Below are 14,282 nucleotides of genomic sequence, written 5' to 3' on the forward strand. Positions count from 1 at the left end.
CTACAACTCTTCTTGTGGGCACCATTGAGAACAAACTCCCACTTGACTCAAAGAAGATGTGTGTAGTCCTTCATGCCTAATCACTCTCGATGTTGGTCAAAGACCTTGTTCGCTAGGGCCTTAGTGAAAGGATCTAAGAGGTTGTTAATTGTTGAGATCTTCTTCACTTCCACGTCTCCGCGCTGCATGATCTCTCGAATCAAATGGTATTTCCTCTCAATATGTTTAGAGCGCTTATGGCTTCGAGGTTCCTTTGAGTTAGCGACAGCCCCACTATTATCATAATAAAGGGTCATGGGCTCGTCGACGTTTGGAACAACTTCCAAATACTTAATGAATTTTCTAAGCCACACAGCCTCTTTGGATACTTCATAAGCAGCCACATATTCTGCTTCCATTGTGGAGTCAGCAATGCAAGGTTGCTTAATACTCCTCCACACAACAGCTCCACCATTAAGGATGAACACAGATCCCGAAGTGGATTTCCTGGAATCCTTATCCGCTTAAAAATCGGTTTCGGTACATCCTGTCGTAGTCAGGTCAGTACCTGAGTATGTAAGCATCAAGTTCCTAGTTCTTCGAAGATACTTGAGAACATGCTTAACAGCAATCCAGTGCTCGGGTCCAGAGTTGGATTGGAAACGGCTAACTACGCCAATGGCGAAACAGATATCAGGTCTAGTGCAAAGCATAGCATACATGAGGCTTCCAACGGCTGAGGCGTAAGGAATTTTCCTCATGTCATCAATCTCTTGTTCAGTCTTGGGTGACTGGTCCTTAGAGAGTGAGACTTCATGCCTAAAGGGTGTTTGGCCCTTCTTGGAGTCTTGCATCGAGAAGCAATCCATCACCTTATCAATATAAGATGCTTGAGAGAGCGACAGAGTCCAGTTCTTCCTATCTCAAAAGATTTGGATCCCCAGACTGTACGCGACTGTTGGAATTGATCTAGGGTTTAAGAAAAAGTTTAACGCTTTGGTAAACGGTGGAATTTTAAAAAAAAATTTTACCAAGTAAAACGATTTTACTAACCTAGACAAAGACCAAGCACATGTAAATAAAAACTAATATGAGCATTAAAGATTACTAACCTTTTTAGAAGCTTAAATGTTGAGAAGCTTTTGGAAAAGGTTGCAACGTTCGTCTCCCCTCGCAGCACATCTCTCTTCCTTCCTCGGCAACTCGAGCAACCACGAAAGTTTCTATCATTAAATCACTCGAGAGAAAAAGGAATTAGTGTATGGGCACATTTAAACACGACGACTCTAGAACAAGTCTAAGAGTCGAAGAGCTAAAACCACTAGGTCAAATGAGGACCTAGGTGCCAAAACAAAAACGAAAAATAACTAGAGAGAGAGAGGAGTTCAGCCACAAGGTCTAGAGAGAGAGTCTCTCAATCTCTAACTTATGTGGAATGAATAGATTGAGAGGAATGAGGGTCCTATTTATAGGAGAAGGGTTGGCCTTGAAAAGAAGTAGTTTCCTCTTTTTCCAAGCATTCATGAGGAAATCTTATTTCCTCTTTTTCCCTTGCTTTGCACGTCCAACATAGGCTTCAAGAAGCCTTGGATTTGTTTCCTCATTTAGTTTTGTCTCTCTCTTTCCCTTGTCTTGGCCGAAACTATACTTTCCTCTTAGAGGAAATTGTTTCCTCTTTTTCTTTTGGCAAGTATCTTGATACATATATGCACAAAATAATCTCTCCTATTTCTCTATTGGGTGGGCGGCCACATGGGGCTTCTAGAAGACGTTTCTAGACTTTCGTCACATGTTCATGAGAACATAAGAAAAGCCCAGTATGAATTTTCAAATAAAATTCCATGAAATGAAATTAATCAGCAAGGCCCAATAAAACTAATATTGGCCAAGTGATGTATGTCATCAAATGACCATGTCAAAAAATTTATTGACATTCATTTCATCCTATGTCTCAAAAGAAAAAAAATACCCTTTTGAAAATTTTCATAAAAACTTGTCTCGTTCTTGTTTTGACTTAGCTTCTAGTTTAACTATTCCTACTCGATGTGATTTGTGACAGTAACCTCATGGATCCAAATGAACAAAGCTTGAGCTAAAAACTTGGACTCAAAAGTTCACAAACCTTTTCCAACTTTAGCTTAATGTCAACTGACTCCACTAAAGAGTTGACACTGAAAATCTCTCGGTTCAAATGAATTTATTTTCTACTCAAGAATTCAACCAAATTATGATGAGAGGATCCACTGAATATTATCTATGTTTACCCTTCATGAATATCATCAACTGGTCGGGATTTAGGAAATTACCATTTTACCCTTCTAGCTGTTATTTCCTCAACTCCTTTGTCGCTTGTGAATAAGTCAGAAACAATGTATTGACGAGGAGCTAACAAGTCACATTGTTTCATCCAAAAGAGTCAAGACTCAATTTGGACACTGGCCAGTTCATTTATTCACACTCCAAGGAACAAAGCATGAGGTGATATACATTGTATTTCAGCAATCTTGTACATGAATTCCATATCTATGAGAACTTCACAAAGTTACTCATGACATCTTCACAACTTAGTACTTCACCAATAGGTCCTGTTCGGAATCACATAGTGAGTCCGAACTCTGACTTTCTCAAACGAGAATACGTAAGCTATGAAATGGCATGTCTCATTTCAGGATTAAGGTAAGCATGATGCAATTCATACGTAATGACTTCGAGACATAAGAGGTTAAATGGTTTGTACTTATCTTGTCTCTAGAAGTGCACTGGTCAATTCATTACCTTCGAAAGATACCTAGAAGAACTATAGAGTCTCCAACTCTCAATGCCCCATAACCAGACATCATAGATTCTCCTAACAATCGTACTGAGGTCAATAGTCCTTTGACCCTTAGATTGAGAATATATCGTTTTAAGCAAAGTACTACGAAGAGTTTGTTCATGCAAATCTACATTTGTCTCTTCGTAAGTTGTTACGTTTGTTTATGGACTAAAGACTAATGTTTTATCATAAAACTTCAAACATACAAGGAAGAATGAATGAACGTTTCAAATAAATTAGCAATTACAAGCAAGAGTCTTCGTGAGACTTTATTACATCAAATGTACAAAATAAAGACTACAACTCTTTTTGTGGGCACCATTGAAAACAACGGCTTCTTCTAGATCCTTCATATCGAATTGCTTTGCCATCCAGACGTTAACCTCGTGCATTAACTTACCCACATCATTACCTATGAGTAATATATCATCGACATATAGTACTAGAAACACAACTTTACCTTCATGCATTAACTTATAAACACACGGCTCATCTATTGATTGTTCAAAGCCAAAGCTCTTCACATTTTCATCGAATCTAATATTCCATGACCTAGATGCTTGCTTTAATCCATAAACGGACTTAAGCAACTCACAAACCTTGGTCTCTTGACCTTCTTCCACGAAACCGTCTGGTTGAGCCATGTAAATGCGCTCATCAAGATTGCCATTCAGGAAGACCGTCTTGACATCTATTTGCCAGATCTCATAGTCTACGCCCAACTTCGACCCAAACAACCTTATTTGCTTCATTGCCAACAAAATCTTCAAGACCATCATCGATATGCCGGTCACCTTCGCAACTCCCGGAGGCATTGAACTTGTTCACATGGTCCCATTCCTAGTGGTTGATCATGAGTCGCGCTACAATGTCATCATTGGGCGACCCACGCTGAACCGACTAGGGGCTATTACTTAAATATACCAACTACTAGTAAAGTTCCCTATCGAAGAGGGTGTTATCGGTCATTTTCGGGAAACCGGAAAAACAAAAATGTTTTGGGCCGGGCGGGCTTCGTCGGCCGGATTGTCCACCGGGCCCCAACCCATGCCCATGCCAACCCACGCGCGCACGAGAGGGCCCCAGCCCGTGCACGCCTCATTCTGGTCCTCCGCCCATCGGCCCGCACACGCCCCTGCGCCACCGGCCCATCGGCCCGCGCACTCCCATGCGCCTCCGGCCCTCTGGCCCGTGCGTGCCTTGTCCCCCTGGTCGCGCGCGCCCTGCTCCCCGGCCTCATGCTCGCTCGTGCTTCGCGCGCGTCAAGCGCCGATCGGGCCTCTCTCCACGTGCACCGACGCACCCTTACCGAGGTTCCATCCCGATCGCGCACCCCGTGTCCGGCGAGGCCCCTTGCTTGTGCACGCACCTTACGCCCGGCCGGGCCTCATGCCCGTGCGCGCCCCGCTCCCGGCCGGGCTTCATTCCCGTGCGCGGCCCGCACCCTGGCCGAGGCTGCTGCCCGCACGCTCGCCCCGCCCCGCACCCGGCCATCAAGTCAGCCCCCATAGAGGCCGGCCCATAGCATCCTCCATCCTGTATAAATACCACCCCTGTCTTCACTTGAGGGGGACCTTGAAAAAAATATCTTTTGGAGACAATTCTCTCTACCCTCACCGCTCTCTTGTGACATTCATCTCCAAGCTCGGCAATGAAATTCGGGAACCCTCTTGAAAACAGGGACCGCGTTCCAATTCTGAGACCCGAGTATTCACAACGCACAAGCTGCGCCCTCGCTTCTTGACCCTTGAGTTAGAACTATTATCCATGAGTCAAGAGACCACTCTAAAGTCTTCAATAGAAGCTACGAGCCCGGTCCTTCTCTAAAGTCTTAAGTTCTCAACCTCTGAGTCCAAGATAGTCACAACCCCCACATTGAACTATGTTCTGACCTGATCCCGGACTATGGGTACGTAGGTAGCCAACATTTGGCACAGTAACACCTACCAAAACACACCTCTGGGTGTGGAGGGTGAAACTCAGTCTTCGAGTTCACACTTTGGCTCGGGCGCGATCATTTGGTCCGGCCTTGGATCGAATCATCGGAAGTCCTAAATCGTTGTTCATTTTCGTGTGACAACATTTTTGCGCTAGAAGGAGGGCACTTCCTAACTTATACAACTCGAAATCCCTCCTACTATCATAGTCTCCTCTTTCTCGACTTGAGAAAAGACATGAGCGAGCAGCCACCCGTTCATTCTGAGGGCGTGAATAACCCCGAGAATGCAACAGGAGTAAAGAAATACTTCTTGTGCTCCCGAGTGCATGGCGACGAGGAGTCTCTAAACGATGAGAGTCACACTCCTTCACCTTCTTCGCCTCAGGATAGCATGGATAACCGCATCCTTGAGATGGAGGAGAAGATCTACCAACTAAAGGCGGGGAATGCAAGGTACCACCGCCAATTGGTGGGTAAGGGACCTATGAAAGACGTTCCTCAAGGGGAAGCCGAAGACCTCGTAGATGAAGTACATGACTATGATCCTGGATACGAAGGATTGGAAATTTTGGCGGATATAGAGACTTCTCTCACTAAAGATGGGGAACTCCCCGTAGAGATTGAAGTCGGTCCTTCGAATCCACCGCCTAAGAAAAAGGTGATACCTGTTTCCTCCCAAGAGGAGACTTCCCGACGTTTAGCCCATCGTTGACTTGGTCAAAGAGGAAATGTCAGGGAAGTCCATACAACTCGGCGAGTGAGGCGTGTTACTCAAAACTCACGCCCCCGTGCCTCTGACTGAGACCTAAGGGATCGGATTACCGCCCAACAAAACTGTCGTGCCTGCCAGGGTCACAACCCCGCGGCCCCAGTCCATGGGGACCCCCGCACGGCACAAGGGTCAAATGAAAGGCGCCAAGTGAATCTTCCTGAATAGGGAGTGACCCCAAACACTGGCATTGACGTCGTCACCATGATTCATAATCTTCGTAATGAAGTACGTGATCTACGTGAAGGCGGCTTGGCTGGTGGTACGTAAGTGGTCGTAATAGAACATTCCTCGCCATTCACTGCCCAGATCCTTGCTGAGGTATGCATAGGAAACTTCAAACTCCTGAACCTCCCTCTCTACAGTGTAAAAACCGACCCAACTTACCGCATCCAATACTACGAAACTTGGATGATGATGCAGGGTGTTGCACCTGGGGCTCTTTGCCAAGCTTTTAGTCTTACCCTTACCGGACCTGGTTTTGAGTGGTTTAAGAATTTAAGATCAGGAAGCATCCAATCGTTCAAAGACCTGAAGGACTTGTTCCTCGCATGATTTGGTACATCGATGGTTCAAAAGAAAACCAAGATGTACTTATGGTCAACAGGCAAGAAAACAATGAGTCCTTGAGACAATATCTCACTCGATTCACCATGGAATCGAAAAAGGTCGACCGCTTCGACGACAGTGACGCAATAACAGCCATCATTGAGGGCTTGCACACTGGAGACTTCCTAAAGTCCCATCTACAATGGCCGAGTTAATGAACCGAGCCAAGACTTTCATAGGGGTTGAAGATTACCTCGATAGTCGCATGAGCAATAAACAAAGCTCATGCCGTCGAGACGAGACCGACAATGAGCAGGGCAACCCCTGAAAGAATGTGAATAAGGGAGGTCAAGCTTCTGATAGCCAACCCCCTACGTCTCAGAAACCGCGTGACAAATTCACCACTCCGGCTCCAATGAAAGAAGACCCCCCGTCTCACGATCGGTCCCGCTATTGTGAGTTCCACCAGGATTACGGTCATTTGACCGCCCAATGCTTCACGCTCAAGATGCAGATTGAGGCATTGATTCAAAGAGGTGAGCTCAAAGAGTTGGTTATCCGAACGATAAGTGTTGCGGTCCCCACCACTAACAGGCAACAGCCTGGGAAGGATGGAGGAACCAACACTAACACCAACCATGGTACGTGTTGTCAATGGTGCCCACAAGAAGAGTTGTAGTCTTTATTTTGTACATTTGATGTTATAAAGTCTCATGAAGACTCTTGCTTGTAATTGCTTATTCATTAATAAAAAGTTGAAATGTTCATTCATTCTTCCTCGTCTGTTTGAAGCTTTATGATAAAACATTAGTCTTTAGTCCATAAACAAGCTTAACAACTTACGAAGTGACAAATGTATATTTGCATGAACAAACTCTTCGTAGTTTGCTTAAAACGATATATTCGCAATCTAAGGGTCAAAGGACTATTGACCTCAGTACGATTGTTAGGAGAATCTATGATGTCTGGTTATGGGGCATTGAGAGTTGGAGACTCTATAGTTCTTCTAGGTATCTTCCGAAAGTACTGAATTGACAAGTGCACTTCTAGAGACAAGATAAGAACAAACCATTTAACCTCTTATGTCTCGAAGTCACTACGTATGAATTGCATCATGCTTACCTTAATCCTGAAATGAGACATGCCATTTCACAGCTTACGTATTCTTATTTGAGAAAGTCAGAGTTCGGACTCACTATGTGATTCCGAACAGGGCCTATTGGTGAAGTACGAAGTTGCGAGAATTTCATGAGTAACTTTGTGAAGTTCAAATAGATATGGAATTCATGTACAAGATTGCTGAAATGCAATGTATATCACCTCATGCTTTGTTCCTTGGAATGTGAATAAATGAACTGGCCATTGTCCAAATTGAGTCTTGAATCTTTTGGATGAAACAATGTGAGTTGTTAGCTCCTAGTCAATACATTCTTTCTAACTTATTCACAAGCGACAAAGGAGTTGAGGAAATAACAGCTAGAAGGGTAAAATGGTAATTTTGTAAATCCCGACTAGCTGATGATATTCATGAAGGGTAAACATGATAATATTCTGTGGATCCACTCATTACAATTAGGTTGAATTGTTGAGTAGAAAATAAATTCATTTGAACCGAGAGATTTTCAGTGTCAACTCTTTAGTGGAGTCAGTTGACATTAAGCTAAACTTGGAAAAGGTTTGTAAACTTTTGAGTCCAAGTATTTTAGCTCAAGCTTTGTTCATTTTTGTGCATGAGGTCACTGTCACGAATCACATCGATTAGGAATAGTTAAACTGGAAGCTAAGTCAAAACAAGAATGAGACAAGTTTTACGAAAATTGTCAAAAATGTATTTTTATCTTTTGAGACATAGGATGAAATGAATGTCAACAAATTTTTTGACAAGGTCATTTAATGACTTGTATCACTCGGCCAAAATTAATTTTATTGGGCCTTGTGGATTAATTTCATTTCATACGAATTTTATTGAAAATTCTTAATAGGCCTTTTTCATGCTGTCATGAACAAATGGAAAAGCTTCTAGAAGGCCTTTCTAGAGCATGTTGGGCGCCTACTACCCAATGGAAAGAGAGAATATTTTGTGCATGAATATATCAAGATACTTGCCAAAAGAAAAAGAGGAAACAAATTTCCTCTAAGAGGAATAAGGGGAAATCGGCCAAGTAAGTAAAGGGGAAGCAAATAAAAGAGGAAACAAATCCAAGGCTATGCATGGAACCTCTTGGCCGCCCAAATGAAAGAGGAAATAAGGCAATATTGCTCATGAATATGTGATATTCTATAGAAGAGGAAACTACCTTATTGAAGGTGAGACCTCTCCTATATATAGGAGCCTTATTCTCCTCATTTCATTCATCCAAGTTTTAGAGATTTGAGAGCTTCTATCTCTAGCTTGGCTGACTCCTCTCTCTCTCTCTATTCCATTTCATTTTTGGTTTTGGCACCTAGGTCCTCATTTGACCTAGTGTTTTAGCTCTTCGACTTCAAGACTTGTTCTTAAGTTGTAGTGTTTAAAAGTGCCCACACACTAATTCCTTTTTCTCTCGAGTGATTTAGTGATAGAAACTTTCGTGGTTGCTCGAGTAGCCGAGGAAGGAAGAGAGACGTGCTGCGAGGGGAGACGAACGTTCCAACCTTTTCCAAAAGCTTCTCAACGTTCAAGCTTCTAAAAAGGTTAGTAATCTTTAATGCTCATATTAGTTTTTATTTACATGTGCTTGCTCTTTGTTTAGGTCAGTAAAATCGTTTTACTAGTTAAAACAAAAATTTTAAAATTCCGCCGCTTAACGAAGCGTTAAACTTTTTCTTAAACCCTAGATCAATTCCAATAGTACGGTCGTAGATACAGCCGACACACAACTCCACGTCGTCACCACCATACTAGGTGGCCTGCAAGACGAGGATTCAGCCCGGCAAAGAAAAAGCTCCTGAGGGCTACCTCTAAAGAAGGTTGTGCCGGGTAGATTAACCTAACCTATGAGAAACCTCCGTCCATACCATACGAGACGATACAATTCACCAATGAGAAGGCTAAGCGAGTTGTGTATCCACACAATGACGCAATAGTCCTCAAGGCCCAAGTGGCTAACAACTTTGTGAAAAGGGTCCTTATTGATAACGTCAGTGCAGCCGATATAATCTTAACACTACCCTAGAGCGCATAAAGCTCGGGGAGCTACGCACCGTCCCGACCCAGACACAATTGTTTGGGTTCACATGAGAAAGGGTCATGACCGAAGGAATCATCAATTTACCGGATACCTTCGGAACTGCCGAAGGTATTGAAGTCGTTCACATGGTTCCCATCCTTGTGGTTGACCAGGAGTCGCCCTACAATGTTATCATTGGGCGACCTACATTGAACAGACTAAGGGCCATCATGTCCACATATCTGTTGGAATCGATCTAGGGTTAAGAAAAAGTTTAACGCTTCGGTAATTGGCAGAATTTTAAAAAATTTCTTTTAACAAGTAAAACGTTTTTACTAACCTAGACAAAGAGCAAGCACATGTAAATAAAAACTATTATGAGCATAAAAGATTACTAACCTTCTTAGAAGCTTGAACGTTGAGAAGCTTTTGGAAAAGGTTGCAACGTTCGTCTCCCTCGCAGCACGTCTCTCTTCCTTTTCTCGTTAACTCGAGCAACCACGAAAGTTTCTATCACAAAATCACTCAAGATGAAAAGGGATTCGTGTAAACACTACGACTTAAGAACGAGTCTTGAAGTCGAAGAGCTAAACACTAGGTCAAATAAGGACCTAGGTGCCAAAAACAAAACCGAAATTGAATAGAGAGAGAGAGAGGAGAGGGGCGGCCAAGCTAGAGAGAGAAGCTCTCAATCTCTAAAACTTGGGATGAATGAAATATGTGGAATGAGGCTCGTATTTATAGGAGAGGTCTCACCTTCAATAAGGTAGTTTCCTCTTCTATAGAATATCACATATTCATGAGCCAATTTCCCCTTTTCTTTCATGAGGCACACGGCCAAGACTTTCCATGCAAGTCCTTGGATTTGTTTCTCTTTTATTTGCATCTCCCTTGACTTCTCTTGGGCGCCTACATTGATTTCCTCTTAGGGGAAATTTGTTTCCTCTTTTTCTTTTGGCAAGTATCTTCATACATTCATGCACAAAATATTCTCTCTTTCTTTAAGTATGTTGGGCGCCTATTTCAATTCTAGAAGGGGCTTCTAGAAGCTCCTTCATTTGTTCATGACAACATGAAAAAGGCCCATTAAGAATTTTCAATAAAATTGTTATGAAATGAAATTAATCCACCAGGCCCAATTAATCTAATTTGGCCGAGTGACATTAAGTCATCAAACCACCTTGTCAAAAAATTTATTGATTTCATCATATGTCCAAAAGGATAAAAATACCCTTTTGACAATTTTCGTAAAACTTGTCTCGTTTTTGTTTTGACTTAGCTTCTAGTTTAACTATTCCTACTCGATGTGGTTCGTGACAGTGACCTCATGGATCCAAATGAACAAAGCTTGAGCTAAACAGTGATCTTCATACATTCATGCACAAAATATTCTCTCTTTCCATTGGGTAGTAGGCGCCCAACATGCTCTAGAAAGGCCTTCTAGAAGCTTTTCCATTTGTTCACGACAGCATGAAAAAGGCCTATTAAGAATTTTCAATAAAATTCGTATGAAATGAAATTAATCCACAAGGCCCAATAAAATTAATTTTGGCCGAGTGATACATGTCATTAAATGACCTTGTCAAAAAATTTGTTGACATTCATTTCATCCTATGTCTCAAAAGATAAAAATACATTTTTGACAATTTTCGTAAAACTTGTCTCGTTCTTGTTTTGACTTAGCTTCCAGTTTAACTATTCCTAATCGATGTGATTCGTGACAGTGACCTCATGCACAAAAATGAACAAAGCTTGAGCTAAAATACTTGGACTCAAAAGTTTACAAACCTTTTCCAAGTTTAGCTTAATGTCAACTGACTCCACTAAAGAGTTGACACTGAAAATCTCTCGGTTCAAATGAATTTATTTTCTACTCAAGAATTAAACCTAATTGTAATGAGTGGATCCACAGAATATTATCATGTTTACCCTTCATGAATATCATCAGCTAGTCGGGATTTACAAAATTACCATTTTACCCTTCTAGTCGTTATTTCCTCAACTCCTTTGTAGCTTGTGAATAAGTTAGAAACAATGTATTGACGAGGAGCCACTAGGACAAAAGACGTTATCCGGTGCGACGAATGCCGCACCCAATGCCTCAAATGTCGCACCTAAAGCTTTATTAGGTGCGACATTAGGTGCGACAATGTCGCACCTGATAACCCGTCGCAGAAGGTATTGGGTGCGACATGTCGCACCTAATAGGAACCCCATTAGGTGCGACACTTCTAGGTGCGACTTATCGCACCTAATGCCCAAGTTATTTTCCTGCCAAATTTTATAGAATTGGCGGGTAAATGCATATCGGGTGCGACATGTCGCACCTGAAAGTTTTCGCGCCATGGTATTCGGTGCGACAATGTCGCACCGAATATGTTTGTTTAATTAAAAAAAATACAAAATTAAAAAAAGTAAATTAACAAAATAAAAATGAATTACATAATTCTAAATGAATTAAAAATAAAAATTCAAATAATATTAATTAAAAAAAATTCTAATTGAATTAGAAATAATATTCTGAAAATAGAATTCTTAATTAAAAATACAAATTCTTTCCAAAAAACGAAAAAAATGAATTCCTATTTTTTTTCTTATAAAACTTATCGATAGTAGAATTTCCTCTACCGAATAAGTTGCCAGAACTTCGAGAACCGCTTCCGCGTCCTCGTGCACCGCTGCCTGACGCACTGCCGCTCGTTCCGCCGCTTCCGTAAGGACGGTCTCGGAAGTAATCCATAGAACCCGGCGTGGAACCTGGCGTCTGCTGATCCGTCCCACCTGGTTGCGATGCAGGCGGAGGTTGAGGAGTCGTGGGAGGCTGGTTGTGCTGCTGGCTGAGGAAGGCGATCTGTTGCCGCATCAGTTGCAGCTCGGCTTGTTGGGCATCCATCTGAGCTCGCATCTCGGCAACCAATGGATCGGTCTGAGATGACGAACTTGACGAGCCTCCATCTAGCGTTTGGGCAACACCCAACGATGACCTTGGGATCGAAGGCCATAAACCGACTTCCCAGTCTCTGCGCACTCCCAAAACATCGCGCACCGCGTACATCTCCGCATCTTCTTGGGAGATCACGATGTTTTGCTCCTCCGCTTGCCGCAAAATATCTATCGTCTGGGCGGTGACTTGATCCTTCAAAATAAAACCACAAAAAACTTATCAGATAAGAAGAAATAAAGTAATTAAATATAGTAAATAAAAAAAATTAACTTACGTATTGCGTCTTCGCGAAGTCCGTCGTCCACGATCCCTTAGCGTCCTGGTGTTTTTCTAACCATATCGCTAAAGCCGAGCCTATACTCCCATCTTCTCTTCGCTGTAATTTTTCAACATTAAAATATGAATCACATATATATTACATATTAATTTTAAGAGACTTACGTTCCTCGAGCGATGACCAAAAAAACTAAGCGAGCCTTGCCTCGCCTTCGTCTTCTTCATCTTCGAATTTTCCCGGTTGCGGAGAGATTTCGCCTGCAAGACATAAATACGTGAAGTTTAATTTTAAGAAATTCGAATAATCATCGGAAGTTCAACTCATACCTTATGCTCTGGCGAGTCGAACGCCTCTATTGCTTTCAACCAGGCTTCCTGGTTGTAGCCATCGGGAGTTTCATTTTTAGCGAGATCCTTACTCCCGCAAAATGTCTTGAAGAAGAGCTGCGACAACCTCGACTTCTGGCCACGACGCATCCTCTTCGCATCGCGAATGATAGCCATATCAATCTCGTTGCGAATAGGATCTGCAAGCACAAGCTCGCCACTCTCGGGATGTGCATAAACGAAGTTATACTCGTTATGAATCGAGTTCATAAGAGCCGCCACACTCTGCGCAGGCACATGATTCCAGTCTGGGAGGTCGACTGGAATGGTACTCTTGATCAGGTTTCCTAATCGGTTTTGGAACGTCCCGATCAACGGATTTTGCTCCCTGACGTCTTGGTAGAACGCCTGCGCATTCTGATCGTAGCGAACTGTGTTCGCTCCAGGGGTCCCAACACGAGCTCTCGCAGAAACGACGCCAGTCGTTGGTCCCCGCTTCTTCCTCGGCATCTGCGGGGGGTCACGCTCTCCTCCTGATGGGTCCTGACCTGAAGAAGACATCCTGCAAAATGAATTGTAGTTAGTATTTTTAATTACTATGTAATTACTATTCGACGACTACGGTTATTACATGGTGTTAGTCATTCATCGTTGTCACTCGATGTAATGTTAGTATCGACATCAACATCGCCTCCCTCAAAAACGGCAAGCGCCTCATCTTCTTCATCCACTTCTTCATCATCTTCAACGACATTAACAAGCTCGGCCGTAGCATACTATACGCTAGACTCATTTCCCCAAACGGGTTGAACCCATCAGAAGCTAGTCCCAGACGTACGTTACGAGGCTCTGCAGCGAAATTTGGGTGTCTCTCATCTAGATTCTTCCACGTCGAACCATCTGCCGGATGTCGCAAAACGCCTTCTTCTTTGACGCGATCTCGTTCATGCCACTGCATCTCAAGCGACGTGTGTCGAGAAGCGTACAATCGCTTCAATCGATCTTTCAAGGGAAAGTATCGTAATATCTTTTGTGATACATTCTTCCCCGTTGGCTTCCATCTGCTCTCATTGCAAATTGGGCACACTTCATCTTTCTCGAGATCTTTTCGAAATAACACACAATTGTTGATGCACGCGTCAATCATATCGTATCCCATGCCGAAACGCTTCAGCTTCGCCTTTGCCTCGTAGTGTTTTTCCGGAATTCGATTACCAATTGGGTGAGACTTCCTCAAGAGCTGCAACAATTCTGTAAACGACTTGTTCGTCCAATGGTTCGTGACTTTGATGTGCATCGACGAAACCAAGAACGACAAAGACGAAAACTCTTTGCACCCAGGGTACAATTCTGCTTCCAACTCAGCGAACAAATCTTCCACTTGCTCATCTGCACGCACTTCACTCGGAGTCGGATCCGTAAAATAGTCGAAGTCCTCGTGATCCATTATATCATGGAGAGCATCGTGCAATCCACCGACTCCTCTTTGGTTAGTCTCGTTGGCATCTTCTACCATTCGACGTTCGCCGTGATGA

Source organism: Urtica dioica, chromosome 3 (assembly GCF_054948205.1).
Source record: "Urtica dioica subsp. dioica isolate 48M chromosome 3, U.dioica_male_clone48M_v1_H2, whole genome shotgun sequence".
Lineage (NCBI taxonomy): Eukaryota > Viridiplantae > Streptophyta > Magnoliopsida > Rosales > Urticaceae > Urtica > Urtica dioica.